The 5,374-nt window shown below is 37.3% G+C and overlaps 1 non-coding gene across 1 annotated transcript; it reads right to left on the bottom strand.

Moving 5' to 3' along the window:
• Window positions 1–1,517: 1,517 nt before the first annotated feature.
• LOC145019119 (small nucleolar RNA R71) lies at window positions 1,518–1,624 on the bottom strand. The gene has a single exon (XR_013667438.1). It is a non-coding gene; the product is annotated as a small nucleolar RNA R71 (small nucleolar RNA).
• Between the last annotated feature and the right edge of the window lie 3,750 nt (window positions 1,625–5,374).

Here is a 5,374-nt window from a genome sequence, read left to right as displayed (position 1 = left end):
GAATATTAAATTATTAGAGCTAGCATCAAACCAATCTTAGTTAAGCGGTTAATTATTGAATTAGGTTGTGCTAGAGAACGCATATTATGATCGTAAGTGTGTTTAATTAGTCAATCTTACATAGCTCCAATCCATTAAATAATTGATTCCGTGTTAACTTAAGTGTGAACATACTTTGATTTACATGAATTAATTAATGTTAGTAGATTTAGAACTAAATTGCTAATACTATCTTAATTGGTAACCAATAGTAATTGTCATAGCTAATTTATAAACCATCAAGGGAAAGTGGATTCGAACTAACATAAGTGTTTTGTTTACTGATTGAATTTGTGTTAAAGAATTAAGTTTATCTAAACTTGCAAAATTAGAAAAATCCCATTTCTTTGTTAGTAATTAGGTTAATTTAGTAGTAGATGTATTAATTAGTCACAATCATTCCCTGTGATCGACACCCTACTTACCCGACTATTCTACAATTTGACTAGGTACACTGCCTAGGTGCAATTTAGTTAGTTAAGTTAGTTAGGTTATAAATATAAAATTAGGTGTAGCTATTTGCACGCATCAAGTTTTTGGCGCCGTTACCGGGGAACGACTTAATTGTTAGTTGATTTATTTGCTTTAGATTAATCGATCCTTTTTGTGGGGTAAAACCTGCAAAAAGATACTTTTTCAACTTAAACTTTAGTTTCAGTACCCAACTCACGATGTGAGCCTTAGGCTCACGACGTGAGTGCAATAGTTTTTAGTTTTTTATTTATTTTTCTTTGTTTTTCTGTTTTAGTTAAGTTTTACATTTTTATTTTTGTTTATCTTGCAGAAGTTCATGGCCAGAGGCTCTAATACACCTTTGGTGCCACCACTTGAAGATCCAGAGTCAGCCCTTCACAAGAAGACGGATAAGAACGCGGGAGTGAGCGAAACACCTAAAAAATTCATCTTTCAAAGACCTCAAATCAGTCTTTGGAAGGAAGCCAGGAAAAAAGTAGGAGAGTCGAGTACATCATCAAAGGATAAAAGCAAGATAGAAAGCTTTGAGCAAGATCCAAACCCAAAGAATACCGAATACGATACCGAGACCGAATTTGCATTACATAGAAGCGAATATGAAGACAAGTCTGATAACGAAATGGCGGATATTGCGGACATCTCCATGGTAGCTTACAAAAAGCGAATTAGAGATGATGTTGGTCCGGGCCTAATACAACCTACAATTCCTACAGCTGCCCCCATTCGAACTGAAAGGACACATCCTTGTTGCACTTAGGGATTTACCATTTTTTGGAAAGGATCACGAGGATGCTTACAAGCATTTGGATGAAGTAAATGACATAGCAAATTATTTCAATATCCCAAATGTTCGAAGAGAGACAGTCTTGCTAAGGATGCTGCCAGTCACTTTTAAAGGAACTACTAAAGATTGGCTAAAGACACTACCACCCGATGCAATCACTACTTGGGCCCAAATGCATGAACAATTTTTGGATCATTTTTTCCCACCTTGCAAGTTAGCTAAACTCAAAAAGGCAATAGAAAATTTTGAGAAAAATCCGAGTGAGTCACTGTATGAGGCATGGGAGTGCTATAAGGGATTGTTGAGAAATTGTCCTCAAAATGACCTTAATATACAACAAGAAGTGTCAATCTTTTATGACGGTGTTAATGTCATGACAAGGAAACTCATTGATTCCCAAGGACCACATACCAAGAAAATTTGGGGGAAGTTAAGGAGTTAGTGGAAGAATTTGCAAAGCATTCTCGTGAGTATCACAATCCAAGAAGTGAGGGAGTGCTAAAGGAACACATGAAAATGATGAAAGAACAGCAGGCAATGATGATTGACCAGCAAGCTTCATTAAGAAATCATCAAGCATCGATCCATAATCTCGAAGTCTAAATTGGTCAATTAACTACTTTGGTGAGCAACAAATTATCCTCACAATTTCCCAAAAATAATGCTCAATCCCATGTTATGATGATCGAGACTGAAGAAGAGGCCATCTCTGAGTTCCTAGAAGCATTAAAAGTGGAGCCAAGTCATCTCGAACCAGAACCGAAGAAGTTAAAGATCGAAAATCAAAGTCCTGCTGAAATACCTGATTCACGATGTGAGCCCGATATGCTCACGATGTGGGATCAGTCTGAACAGAAAACTTCAGAAAATATTCTGACTATCGTCCGCCTTTACCATTTCCGTCCTGAGCTAATCTTAGTCCACTGGAAAGGGAGAATTTGGAGTTCATAAAGCACATGAAGGGTATTCCTATGAATACTCCTTTTGTTGAGACATTAGCTAAAATTCTCGAGTATGAAAAGTTCCTACAATATTTAATGGAATCTCGTCAACAATTTACGAAAAATTCCAAGGTGGTTTTAAGTGAGAAAAGTTCAAGGGTAGTGTTGGGAGAGTTACCAAAGAAGATGGGAAATCCTGGACGCCTCACTCTTCCATATGAGTTTGGGAACAATCTGAAGACTTATGCTTTAGCCGATTCTGGGGCTAGCATAAGTTTGATGTCTTTCTCATTTTACAAAAGCTTAATATTAAGAAGATGAAGGCTACCTAAATGACAATTCACATAGCAAACCGTTCAGTGAAACAACCAAGGGGAATTGTAGAAGACATATTAGTAAAAATTAGGAAATTCGTTTTTCTAATTGATTTTGTGATTATGGATATGAAAGAAGATCCCGATGTCCCCATTATTCTTGGTCTCCCATTACTTAATACTGTTGGTTCCTTTGTTGATATTCATGAGTCCAAGCTCACTTTGAGGATAGGAGATAAAAAGGAAACTTTTGGAATAGAAGATGGTTTCCAAGGGAGTGATGTTCAAGGAGAGGTTCTCAATATAGATGAAGAGAATGCACTTGAAGAATTAGAGAAGCTCATGGAGGAAGAAATCAAAACAATTCAACAAGTTAAACGAACAAAACCGAGAGCATCCATCCTGTTTTTAGTTGAAGTCATTGCTTACACAAATACAACTTCTTGGATAAGTAAGGAAAGAGATGAAATATCAAGTGATGATGATGAAGACAAGGCAGCTTCCAAGGAGACAAATCCAATGGTGAAGGAAGAAAAGATTCCTATGGAGCTGAAGAATGAAGAAAAATTAGAGACTAAAGGGATCAAAAGGAAGCTTGATGAAGACAAGAAAAAAGGCTAAAAAGGAGAACTCAAAGAAGGCGTACATTCGACGTGTCCAACCGTACAAGAGGCGATGGAAAGAACAGAAGATTCAGGTGGTGATGAAGTCCTCTGACAGCTCAACGTAGGGAGGCACTGTAACGCCCGTAGATCCGGGCTAGTCAATTTAGAGATAATAGGGGTCGAAAACAACTTTTTGACAAAATATTATTTAGAATAAATAATATTAACCAAGTTGTGGAATATGTCTCAAGGGTTTTGTACATATAAAGAATGCCGAAATCCGAGTTATAACGAAGAAGTTATGACCCGTCGAAATTTTACGGCAAAATCAGCACGACACCGGGAAGCGTAAATAGTGAATTTACGATGGAGCGAGTTTTAGCCTTAGTTATTTAAACAAAAGGTGTATTATATGTTAAAACCCAGAACATACATAAAAAGAACGCCCAAATCTGACTTCGTATGAGGAAGTTATGATTTTTCTAAGATTCGGCTTACCAGTGCACGGCCCGAAACTCAAATTTTAGTTCGAGCAGTTTTTGGCTTTACACGACCTAAATGAGAGTTGAAGATCTCATTAATAGGAACTTAACGGTAAAAAGATAGACGAAAACGGAGTCCGTATGAAGGAGTTACGAATTCTTCATGGTCATTTAGCAGTCTAAACTCCTCCTACTGTTAAATTTAATATCGGTCGACAATTAGCCAATGGAGTCTAAATGAAAGCTGTAGATCTTGTCTTTACCTACGTGTGGAAAAAAGAATGTCGAAAATGGAGCTTGTATGCAAAATTTACGAGGTTTAGAAGTCGGCAGGGTGCTGTTGCAAAAGGGGTGATGTGGCTGAATATGGGCCAAGGCTTTCTCCCCAAGGCAAGCCACCAGAAGGTGACATGTGGCATGGACTTGATGAGTAGAGCTGTTTTCCAGCCTATAAATAGAGGTGCCAGGTTCCTCCATTCCTCACACCTTCCCAAACTATTCTTTCTTTCTCTCTCTCTCTCTCTCTCTATCTATCTATCTCTCTCTCTCTCTAGCCCCTAACCCCCCCTAAAAGCCTATGTAAATCCCTAGCACCCGAAGGAAGCCCCGAGGCTCCCAAAGTCCTAAGAAAAGAGCCTTTCGACTCTGGAACGCTGCTCCAGTGACACCCGGTTTTCGAGAAAACTCGTTGTAAGTGAGCTATGCCTACCCTATCTTTAGTATAGCTTATGTTTCAATATAGTAATTTTATTAGGACCTTATAATGAGTATTTGGGCTATTATTATGGGTTATATAAGTATTGTTTAACTCTTATAATAATAGCTAGACTATTAATTAGTCTCATCAAACGTTAGACTAAACTCTATTGGTAATGATACTAGGTTTGGTCAGGGGATAATTGTTTTAAGAGTAACAAAGTGTTGTCGAAGTGCCGATTCACCACCTTAATAGGTGAGTGCATAGTTACTTTCATCTTACACATAGATATGAAGTATTTTATATAAATTACGTGTTGTGTGTGCATGTTAACTGTATACTTGCTATATATGGTGGATGAACGATTTCATACATGTTTTAAATGATTTAAACTGTATATGTATTTTATATCTACAAAATGTGTTAGGTGAAACATGGGTAGATGTAATAGTTGTTGTGTGACCAAATAAAATAATGAGAGGACTCGATATAGATGTTATTGATGATCCAGTCATCTAGCGGAGTATAGATGACGACCACGGACTATTTTAGATAGTCCAGTGGAACGCTAGCAGGCTCGCAACCTGTAGGTGTTTATTTGAATTGTGTATTTATTTGAACTATGTGCTCACCAATAGTACTCCATCACCCACATAGTTGCCTTATTTGACATGAATTGCTGAGGAACCCCCGAAGCATGTGTTGTCACCCCAATGAAAGTCCTTAGACTAGGTCCCTTGTGTTGGATGTTTTAGGGACGTAATGTGAGGATAACAAGAACGGGTAATCGGCTTTGTTTGGTTTGATAAAGTTAATAAACTTATTTATTGTGGGTTGAAAACCCTATGTACTAACCAGGTTTCCGAACCTGACCCACTCAGTTTATTTATATCACATGTGTTGATATGAAGTCACATTACACTGAGAGATTAAGGAGATATAATTCACTAGTGATAATAAATGTGAGTTTTGTTTATGCTTATGTTACTGTATTGACGATGACATCCCAAATGTTTTAAAATGAATAAAAATACTTTT

This window comes from Lactuca saligna, chromosome 9, assembly GCF_052625555.1.
Source record: "Lactuca saligna cultivar CGN05327 chromosome 9, ASM5262555v1, whole genome shotgun sequence".
In the NCBI taxonomy this organism is placed as follows: domain Eukaryota; kingdom Viridiplantae; phylum Streptophyta; class Magnoliopsida; order Asterales; family Asteraceae; genus Lactuca; species Lactuca saligna.
This window is presented reverse-complemented; position numbering and strand designations above follow the sequence as displayed.